The 12,127-nt window shown below is 32.3% G+C and overlaps 1 long non-coding RNA gene across 1 annotated transcript; it reads right to left on the bottom strand.

Annotated features, from left to right (window-relative positions):
- Positions 1-3,283: 3,283 nt before the first annotated feature.
- LOC117063435 lies at positions 3,284-6,627 on the bottom strand. The gene is made up of 2 exons (XR_004428926.1): positions 6,032-6,627; positions 3,284-3,581 (listed from the first exon to the last, which is right to left on the bottom strand). It is a non-coding gene; the product is annotated as an uncharacterized LOC117063435 (long non-coding RNA).
- Positions 6,628-12,127: the final 5,500 nt, after the last annotated feature.

Below are 12,127 nucleotides of genomic sequence, written 5' to 3'. Positions count from 1 at the left end.
GGAGAGAAAGAATTTTAAGTTTTGTTTTAGGAGACCGATCATCTATTTCTTCAGATACCTATTTTTCATTCTCACAAATGTAAGTGTTGCATATGGGAAAGTTTAGTGAAAATTTATGCTCACGTAATGTTTTTATACAGATCAACAGATTTTTTGACTGGCTTGATAAAATCTCTTTTTATCTGACTCTGTGAGTCTAAAGTGCGATTGTTAGAAAACTGCATGAATGTTCTAATCTCAGCATGTGTGGCATATATCAAAGCATTGAGTGAGTATCATAGGGTCAGTAAAAGACTTCGTCAATGATGTATGTAGTCAATATTTTCATGATGAAAATAGGAAAAGCTACGATTACTAGCTACTTCTTTCTTGGTATCTTTTTAGAAGGAGAACAGAGTTTGCTGACCTCAATTTCATTTACTGCTAACAGCCAGCAATATTCAGCACCTAACTTTCACCAAGTGCATGGTGGACATTACATTGTCTCTGTAGACATTCACAAAGTCTCTGCAAGTTAATGATGACTGCATTTTACAGATGAGAAATAGAAGGCTTTTAGAAGTTAAGTAGGTTGCTTGCGGTCACACAGCTTTGGAAGTGGCTAAGTTAGGAGGAACAAGGAAAATCTGAGTTAGTTTATTATAATGCTGGTGAGCCCCTTAAAAACAAATATAGGGGATATTCTAACATTAACTGAAGCAAGAACATATGCTGAATAATGAATATGTACACATTATAAATAATGCATATAATCTGATAGTAATAGAACCATTTCAAAACTACTAAACATCTGGAAAAATTAAACAATTATAAACTTCAATAAAAATGTACATAAGCGATATTTCTGAAACAGTGAGTACTCTGTTTTTTCCAAATTATTTGAATTATCAAGAAAAGGATGTGGGTTTTGTAACAGAATTTGTATAAGCAATTTAGAATTATATGGCAATAAAACATTTACTTGGAGAAAAGAATTTGCTTCTTGATAATGAAATTGTAAATATCCTAAAGGCTCACCATTTCTTAATTGTAGATAATATTAAAATTTGGTCCAGTTGATATCAAGTTTATTTAGAATACAGTAATAGCAGTTTTTTTGTGGATTGCTTCTCTTTATGAATACATTCTGCATTAACTAGATTTAAATGAAATATGAATAATAATTGGTTTCTAATGATAAAAGTTTATTAAAACTTGTTTTAAATATTCATGTTCTTTTAGAATTCAAAATGTAAAACAAATGTAGATAAGAATTTAGATTTTGTGCAATTTAACAGTCACGTAGGCAAAGGACAAAAAAAGCTAGAAGAGAAAAAGAAATTGGCAGATTTCCATGGAAAACAATATCTTTTATGGTATTTTTATTTAAATAAAAAGAATTAAAACTTTTAAAAATGTGCCATAAGCATGGCATATACTCCTGGCCAACATGGCATATATTCTATATAGGAGTAACTATTCTTATTCTAAATATGGATATACATGTTGTGCTTTCTTAAAAAAAAAAAGCACAATTACTGCCACTTTGTATTTCAATACCTCTCCAAAAAAAATCCACATTTATTAGAGTCCTGCCAGAGCTTGCTAAACTATTCAGCAATGATTATAAAAGGCATTTTGCACATAATATACACCAGTCCTAAAGCTGAGAGACCTCAAGTATCCTTACTAGCTGTGAGTGTGACTATTTAAGCATTTCTGTAGGATTTCTGGATCCTGGTTGATTCAAGATGCCATCTCCACACAGTCATATAATATTTAAGAAAACCTCAATTAGGCTAGCCATGGATCCTTCAAATCTGCATCACTGCCACAGGCTCTCTGAGGTATTACACACAGTCTACAATAAACCTCCTTAATATCATAATCAAGGTATCAGTGAGCTTCTCAGCAAAAAAAAGAGGTTTTCACTTATCAATTAAAACCATACATCACCAAATAGTAGAAATCTTGACTCAATGTTATATTTTCCCTCCAATAGATTTTGGCAAATGAATGCCACATTTCTCAGAAGTTACCAGACACTAAAAAAGGGTCGTAACAACAGAGAAGGTGCCACACTCTTCTTGTTACTGCTTTTCTTACAAGTCCTTTGCACATTCATTGTCCACTTTCCCTGACTTCAGTGACACTACACTTAATAGTGTTTTGTACCTTACATCTCTGTCCTATTTTTGTCTTTGTCGGATTTTCTTGCTCCTTGTATCACTTTTTAACTATAGGTTTCTCCAAAGGTCATTTCTGGTTTTTTCTATGATCACTCACTGGGGAGTCCTTTTATTGGAATTCTAGTCATCCACTTCTGTATTTAGGCCTTCTAATTGCACTCCCAATGCCTTCAAATTTTATGCATCCTCAAAATTTCCTGTAATTAGGAAACATCATCTACAGTTGAAAAGTTATTTTTCCCTAGGTGAAATCTCATCCTTAAGGATTTTTATTCCCTCTTCCACAAACAGCCTGTTCCCAGTCAGACAATCTACATATGACAATGCTTCTAGCGTAAAACAGAAACATCCATACTTACAAACTTTTTATCTACTTAAAGGTAGTTCACAAGTATATTTAGTTATACATCCAAATTATTATGAAACCAACTACTATTGCCAACTGTTGGTGGAAGGCAGAACTGAGGTACGTGGCTTTGTTCTCACCATATTAATACATAGAGGACTGACTGTTCTTAGAACATAGCAGATGTAGAAGTTTGAAAAAAGCACACAGTGGAACGGTGCACTGTTGCCTGAGAAAAGTCAACTGCCTGAATCACAAGTGGCCTCAGAGAGTTGCATTAAAGTTATGAGATATAATAACAGCTACCAGTTTTTGAGTATTCACTGGACTAACATATTTATGTGTATGTGTATGTATACATATGTAAATATGTGTGTGTGTATCATTATTTGTAATTGAAAACTGGGGAAATTATAGCTTCAAGCATTATGTACCTTATCCAGGATCACACAGCCATCATTCAAATCATATCAAGCATTACCTTAATTCAAGAACAATTACCCTGAGTGTATTAGGCTATACAGTCTATATGTTGAAAAACTGAATTTGGGAAAGGAGTGAGGATAGAGAGAATATTTTAAAATCTCAGGCATTAAGTCATATTGACCTAGCCTGACAATAAGCCCCAAATTTCCCATGAGAGTTTGTTTTCAGCCTGTTTTCTCATGGCATTGTTTGGGCTCTTTTTTACTCTTAAAGTACTGTGGTTTAAACAATAAAATATGCAGTCAACTTAAATTATTCATATTACCAAGATTGGTTAAGAAAATCAATGAGCATGAAAATATAATGAAAATGTGTTACAAAGACTTCCATATTCATGTGGCATGGTCACTGCACTTTTTTCTGAAGATAGATCATAGTGAGAAGCCAAAGAAGAACCAGGTGAATCAAACTGTAGAATGAATGAAATGTTTCTTCACAGCAGGCTGAAGCCTCGAAGGATTCAGCCAATGGAGATGGGATACATACAGCCATTTGGCTTTGATTCCCTCTGTGCTTCTCGGTGCTTCCATGCATACTTTCTCTGGGATGCTCTTCTTTTGGTTTCAAAAGCTGGTAAGTCTCTGCTGATTAACACACATTTCTTTACAAACACAGAACCTTTCTCAGGGTGTGGGAAGCCTGAGGTCTCAAAACCATTCTCTTCTTCAAAGAGCTCTTTCCTGCTTCTGTTCTGATTGTGTATCAAATCAGAGGAAAAGACATTTTCCCTTATTTCCAAGGTATGAGAAGGCATTTCACTGTAGCCTGTGGGTATGAACCAAGGAGACAGCATGGTACTTATGAGCCCAGGCTTTGTGATCACACAGATCTAGCTTCAAGTCCCCATTCTGCAATTTATTTACTAGTAGTGTTACCTTGAGCATTACTTAGAATTTTTAAGAATCAATTTATATCCCAATTACCCTGTTTTGATTGTTACACATTACATGCCTGTATAAAAACATCACATATGCTGCATAAATATATGCAACTATTATGTACCTGTAATAATTATATACAAAATTTTTTTAAAAAAATTAAAATTTTATAGCATTTACCATTTGCTAGAGAGTATCATAACATTATATGTGTTAAGTTATTTAATTTTTATAGCAGTTGTTGAGCTAGGTACTGTTATTGTCTTTATTTTAGTATGAGTCATACAGCAGCTATGTAACTTGATAAGCTTTCACAGCCAATAGTAAAGGAGCTGAGATGGGAAAGAAGGCAAGTTGCCTCCAGAACTCTCAGTCAACCATTTCCCTGCACTTTGTCCTGTTAAACAGGATTAGAAGTACTTACCTACCTCAATGAATAGTGGTAGGTATTTAAATGAGTAAGTATATTTAAAGTGTTTACCACAATTCTTGCTGCAGAGTAAGGTTCAATAAATGCTAGCTGTAATAATCTTAATTATAGTCTCCCCTTTTCTTCTCCTTCCAATCATTCATTTTCATTCAAAGTAAACCATGGTTCTTTTTATTTCATGTACACTATATAATTGTTGCTATTTCTGTACCTTTTCCAGTGAATTTTTCTTCAATTAAAATTTCTTGTATTGTGTGGATAGCTTTTCCAAAACATTATTTTTCTTTATAGTCTAGTGTATGTGACTTTATTCATTCTATTTTTTTGGTGCCTTTATCCGCACTGAGTTTGATTTCTCTGGGTTTTTACTGAATTTAGAGATTTTAAAAATCATCTCATTTATGTTTTAAGTTATAATCATTTTGTATGTCTTTACATATTGTTCTGTATCATTTTTGGACAGAACAGAATTTCCTCGTATCAGTTTGTAATGTGGATATGAACATTTTACTTGTTTCAATATTTTATATAAATATATTTTCAGTGAGGCTTATTTTATCCACATCTTTGGAAATATTTGTGATAATTTAGCATGAATTACTAGATATTGAATATATGTTTTAACTGGACTGTAAAATTTTAAGACTTTCTAGTATATGTAAAGCAATACCTCCAGAAATTCTAGTTATTTATAATAGCACTGTAAGTATTTCCAACAAGATAGTTCCAAATAGCATTTATTTGATGGGAATATTAATAATTTTGAAAATGGGAAATTTCTTCCATGTTTTTGGAGGTGGATATTAATAGTTTTTCTTATTGTTTTATGAATAATACTATAAATACACCATAAAATATGGGTGCCATTATTTTTATTCAAATGTTTGATAAGTTTCTTGGATATTCACTGTATCTTGACTTGGATTTCCCCAATTAAATAACAAGCTCTTAATGGATAACGGTAAACACAGACCAAGCATGTAGTCAATGTTCAATTAATAATTTTTAAATGGCTGAAAGCAATAATCTCTTAAATTTTAGTTAATTAAATACCATTAAAATATCCTTAACTCTCTCTAGCAGTATAGATGATAAATTTCCGGATATAGGAGACTCTGCCTGTTTAAGTAGTATTTGCCACAACACTATTTATTTCCTTTTAATGCTTGTAATAATGAATATAAACATAAATGTTATTTGACTATGATATGTTAAATTGTTCTCTAATGTGAGCATAATCAATTTAATTAATATTCTTTTACCAGAGGTAAAATGTAATGTGATTAACTTTGTTTATTGAAAGAACATGAAAAATGTTTTTCTCCAAATTAAATACATCAGAAACATTGTATTCTCATTTTTATTTCTGCTGAATGGATCTCCTACCATCCAGAGACTGTTGGTCCATGAGATCTGCTAATCCACTTTTTCTTCTTTCTTTGGTCAAATTGTTCCCTAAAGTTTAGCAAAATGAAAATAATGTAAAAATTCTTTGCTCCTCCAGAGAAAATATTTTCTTTTGTCTGCCTTGAAAAATTGTTCTTTTCATATTTGTCTCTTGCTTACAATGTGAGAGTTAGCAATAAATGAACAACTGAATGGAAACGAAGACCTCAGAGTTGTTTTCCCCATGGAGTCAATGCCTTTGGATAAACAGTGACTCTCTATTCTTCCTGTGGTTTGTGGTATATTTTCATTATCTGTAAAGTATAGAAAATAATACCTTTCTCTGATGTCATGCAGATTAAGTAAAAAGTGTGTCCGTAAAGAGCTTAAAATTTCAGAAACAAAAAAAGTTCTTATTTCACTACCAGGGTTGTAGATGAATTCACATGGTCTTCAATGCCAAAGCTTGATAAGATAAAGCTGCTGTAATCAGCCTCATAGAAGAATCCTGCAGTAATCTTTTGTACTCCAATGTCGACCAATCTTCACTATTGTCTCTCTCTACATTTTCTCATTTCTTCCTGTTACCTAGTTTGTATTTCCTTATATATAATAGAAAAAAAATGATTCTAAAGGTCAAAGACACTATCAATAAATCAGCCACTGGGATATTGCTGTCAATATACAATATTTTATATGACAAAAATATTATATGTCTTATTCGAGCCATTTTATATTAAGGCAATATTTGAGACTTTTTTTTTTTAACTTGAGATGGTAGGCATTGCAGAAAGTGTGAACTCAGTGTATATTGTTGGACTTTATGACACATGAAATGTTTTAGAATTTAAAATCAATTAAGTAAAAGATATATAAACTACTTTTATTAATAGGAATTACAAAGCTATGTTAATCCCTTAGTTCAATAAAATTTTGCTGACGACCATCCAACTAACTAGGTACTGTTATTATCCCAGTTATAGATGGGAAAATCAAGGCACAGATCTTATATTATTTTTATTATCTTAAAGGAATATCCGAGACTGGGTAACTTATAAAGAAAAGAGGTATATTTGGCCTATGTTTCTGCAGATTGTACAAGAAGCGTGGCACCAGCCTCAGCTTCTAGTGAAGGCTTCAGGCTGCTTCCATCTATGGTGGAAGGTGAAGGGGAGCCAGTGTGTGCAGCGATCACATGGCAAGAGAAGAAGCAAGAGAAAGAAAGAGGTATCAAGCTCTTTTTAGCAATTAACTCTTGTGAGCAAGAGCAAGAACTAACTCATTACCCTGAGAAGTCATTCATGAGGAATCTTCCCTTAGGACCTAGAAATCTCCCCTTAGGCTCCACCTCCAACATGGGGATCAAATTTCAACAGGCAATTTGGGCTACCAACACCCAAACTATAGTACACAGTGAGTACATTAGGCAAAGTTATAAATTAATTCCAAACTCTCAGCAGTTTAACACAATCAAGATTTATTTCTTACTCATATTAGATGTTTATTGTTATTCTCCATATATTTTCACTCAAGAATCAGGCTGATCTCTTTCACCACGTAATCTCTGCATGTTCTGGCACCCCTTCACCTTCCACCGGGAGTGGAAGTAACCTGAAACCCTCACGAATTGGATGCTGGTGTCATGCTTTTTATACGGCCTGCAGAACAATAAGCCATATATACCCCTTTGCTTCATAAATTAAGAAAGACCATTGCTTGTGACTCCTCTTATCCAATTCTTAGCTTTCAGTGTCACTGTGGAAGGAAGGAGTAAACATGGAGAGCTCATAGCAGCTATGAAATGGCCTACCCAAACTGGGCACACATTGCTTCCACTCACAGCTTACTGGCCAGAACTCATCACATCCCTCCCATTCCTACTGTCTGTAAGAGATTAAAACATGTAGACCTCTCTTACACCCACAAAGAAATACCGAATTAGATCTGAACACTTAGAATAATTTTAGAAGAAAGTTTAAGTAGCTCATCCAAAACCCAACAGCTGGTAAATGGTGGAATTGAGATTTAAATCCAGATAAACTGACTGCAGAGCCAGCATTGCAAACCATCTTTTTATCATTAATATTCATTTAGAAAACATCTGATGTCATTTTATGGCCTCCATTCTTGTTTCAAATTCTAAGCTTATGATTTTATTTTAGAATCATTATTCCAAATATCTATTGCGTTAAAATCCAATAAACACATGGCTTCTTGAGAAACAGTTTCACTCTTTTCTAATACACATCCATAAGTGAGTGCAGCTATTGAGCATGTTCTCAGTAAATATATATTTGTGTACAAATATATACACACAAATTATAAATTGCATATGCATGTATTTTATGATATGTATTACACATATATCATTTTATATATGTATTTACACAAACATATAGACATATTAACAACAAACAGTACTGACAGTGCTGTTTTTAAAATAATCATTTTAATTGCTCATTCTCTTCAGATTTTTAAATATCATACTACATCTGTTACCTTACAAGGCTGCTAGCCAAAAAAAGGACAAAGTATTTTGGATGTTTTACCCATATTCTGAGATGATAAAAATTCTATTTCCTCAGTCTGCCAAGCAAGCTTCATATTTTAGTAACTCTAAACATTAAAGAGCTCTTTGTATAGGGTCTCAAATAAATAGCAGATGAATTTCAGGTTGCCTACATTAAAATGTACATCTGCTCTGAACAAGATATAAATGTAAAATTTTGAGCTTTCTATTTATAGCTTTAGCCTAGTGAGGAAAAGCAAACAAACAAACAAACAAAAACCTGAAGCACGCATTACATTTCAGAATAGCTTCTTATTGTCTGCTCAATAGCAAATAATATGAGGATCATAAAGTCTTGAAGAAGATGTTGAATTTCTTCTGGGAATGGATAGAAGTGCTCTCTGGTGTGTTAAAATCATTTCAAAGGGTGCTTTCTGGAAAGAAAAACATTTTATTGCCAAAGAAATTTTAGGTATATGTGGGTTTACAAACTTCTATGGACCTGCTAGAAATAGTAGATGCAGCAGTGAAGTAAAGAAATCAAGACACTGAAGGTCTTGTGTTTTGTGCTTAGGTATTGGTGTCTGTCTTTTGATTTGGATTAAATTTTAGCTCATTTCAACAATTATTACACTATCAGCAAAATGTTGAAATATGTAATAACATATTACCTTTAATCTCTTATTGAATTACCATTCTGATAATTTTCAATTTAAGATATTTTGATGTTTTTACAACTAAATATGAAGATATATGTTACATATGCTTTGAAGTTTACTGAATAAGCAACAACAGAATTGAAGCAATGCAAAAATAAGGTAACAAAAGCATTTATTAATTCGATATTATTACAAATTTAGTTGTGACTTTAGAAAGCTTAATTTGCTTCTCACTGTGTTATTCCACAGGTTACAATATCATTTAGTCACCTCAAAAAAGAAATACTTTTTTCTTGTGGATCTATAAGACTATGACACTTGGACAATTACATACAATAGCCTTTTATTACAAGAATACATTATAATTACAATGTTGTACATTTTTTTGTAACAAAGCATTTTTTAAGAGATTTAGAGCTCTGCAATCTTGATATTATTCCAGTATCTGCTACTACTGTATTTCTTCAGAGAAATAATTACTAAACTATTGTGGCAAAACAATGTACTACAGTAGAAAGCCTTTCTACTTATAAGTCAACAATTAATGTATCACAATAGCTAGAAATAGATCTAAAATATTAATTTCATATTGAAATGTACCTCTACCTGATCACAGATTTCTATTTTTTTTTTTTTTTTGAGTCTGTAGTAAGCTACTGTCATGCTCTATAGAGTAATATTGGATTCTGAACTGATAGGAACAAGATAACAACAGAGAAGAAAACCAAGTTGTCAGGAGTGTGTTTCCCCTTGGTATGTTTGGATGATAGTAGGTAAGGAACTGGAAAATTCCTGGATGACTATGGTTCCTATTTTGTCTATTTTTTGAAAATTGGGAGAATATTTTTTAATGGAGGAAAGGTGACAAGGCATATATTTCTTGTTGAATTTCATGTGTTATTTGAGAAATAATTGTAAAGGGGCTTAGAGATACCCAGGAGAGAGGTCATAATTAGAGATGTGATAATTCTATACACACAGAAGTGGCAGGTGAAACCATGGACTTAGTAAAATCATCTAAGAAAAACGGCCAGAAGGATGAAGGAAAAAGTCAAAGGCAAAAATATGGATTATAATAACAAAGAAGAATCAGCCACAAAGGGCTAGGAGGCTGAGAAAGAGTAATCAGAGAGTTAGAATTTTAAAACCAAACTAGAGAAGACAAATGAAGTAAACATTTCAGTAGAGGGAGTAAAGTATAAATTAACAGTTCTTATATGTTAGACACTGTACTGAGTTCTTTACATACTTTATCTCGTGTCAAGTTCCCAATAATCTTTTGAAGTGATGTCATGTTTCAAATTTACAAATGAGGTAAATAAAGCAGAGAACAGCTAAATTTGCTTCCTGCTGCACATGTCCCTTAAGTACTAGAGATGAAGTTCAAACTCCGGTATGTCGGACTGCAGCTCACACTCTTAAATTCCACTCTCTACCAGAACAGGAAAAGAGTTGATGATTTCTAATTGATTTTTATTTGACTACTTTTGACTTTGGACATTATCATTGAAAAAGAGATTATTAGATTTAGCAGCTAGTAACAATACACTTGGTATATTAGAATAAGGAATCCATTGAGTCTTGGGGAATTTATGAAAAAGTATTTTATAAAATGTAATGTGAAGGAAAGAAGGTTACAAATAAATTTATAAACAATAATGATACCCAGCAATGATCTATATAATTACACAAACTGTGAACAATAATGAATATACTACTCAATATTTCAACATCAGTTTTTCCTTTGATAAAATGAACATAGTGCTTGAATTATTTTAGGTGAATAAATTAAGTAATATACACAAAATATCTTGTGACTATGAGTAGTGCATAATACAAGTTCCAATAAAAATAATATTTGCTATCTCTCAATACGTGATTTTGCTGAGTTCTACTTTTGAAGAGTGAGACTAATAGAAACCAGATTGCAATATGCTGATGAATAGATGAGTTATCTGCTAATGGAAACAATGAATGTAGATTTTTAAAAAAATGTTTGACAATGAAAAGAATTGCATTAGGGATGCAGTTGAATGGGATGATGCAAGTTAAAGAAGGAAAATGTTTACAGACTAGAGCGAGAAAAAAACTAACGATGAAAAAGTTGATAGAACAATACCTTCTAGGAGGCCTGATAAAATAAAATTGAAATCCTTTAAAATCATTGAATTTGCATAATTCCCATGATAATTTGTTTCTTTCCCCCTTCTTTTCAACCCTTTTTAATAACAGGTACTGGAGATCTTGATATAAAAGATCAGGATAACTTTCAGAATATCTGAAACCAGGTCCACTCTCTCTGCTGCTGACTCATGATGCGACTATGGGCAAGTCATTTGGTGTCCCAGGGTTTAGTTTATTCATTTGGATAATAGGGCAGTTGGATTAGAGAATTCCTGAAATCTTTTGCTGTTGTTCAGACTAGTTTCGACTGACTAAAACAGGTTGTTTTTGAATTTGATACTTGTCATCTTTTTCTTTGTTCTTAACCCAACACTAGTCTCCAAATGTTTGGAGGAAAAAAACACACAAAACAACATAAGAAAACCTTTACACATCCTAAGGGTGGGTGAAATTGGATAGGGAGGAAAACTTTCAGTCTTTTGCCTAGGTGATTTCAGATGTTTATGGCCTAATTATGTATATATATAATTATTTATAATATATATGCAGAAATATATATAAATATAATATAAATATAAATGTCAGAGCTTTTTCCTCCTTCCCACTTTCTCTCCCTTTTTCTCTTTCTCCTTCCTTCTCTGCCTCCCTCTCTCTTCTTTCTCATTCTCTTTTCTTCTTTCTCTCTCACTTCCTTCCCTTCTTAATCCTTCCTTCATTTTTTTCTTCCTTCTTTCCTTTCTTCCAAACCAGCAAGGCAAGTTATTTCCTTTACAGTGGTCTTGCTATTTTTGTTACTCACTGCCTAAGTGAGAAGTTCATTTAGATTAAAATAAAATAAATATTTTCATATAGGAAATAATGAAAATATGCAATGTAAACCATATTAAATGAAGTTTATTTAATAAATGCAAAGTATTAAACACTATAAAATCATCTACTTTTATGTTTCAATAATTTATAAACCTAAGATTTCCTTCTGCAGAAGATAGGAAAGTGAGTGTAAATTATTTTAATATTTCACCTTTTAAAATCAAATATTTATCCATTAAAACCCAACATTAAACTCAGAATTATTTTATTTTAAAATCTACTAAACATCTTACCAATCTATGTGTATAAACATTTCTGGGAAAACTGGGTA

This window comes from Trachypithecus francoisi, unplaced genomic scaffold, assembly GCF_009764315.1.
Source record: "Trachypithecus francoisi isolate TF-2019V2 unplaced genomic scaffold, Tfra_2.0 Lachesis_group18, whole genome shotgun sequence".
NCBI classification, from domain to species: domain Eukaryota; kingdom Metazoa; phylum Chordata; class Mammalia; order Primates; family Cercopithecidae; genus Trachypithecus; species Trachypithecus francoisi.
The sequence above is the reverse complement of the archived record's forward strand: the minus strand, read 5'-3'. Positions and strand labels throughout refer to the sequence as shown.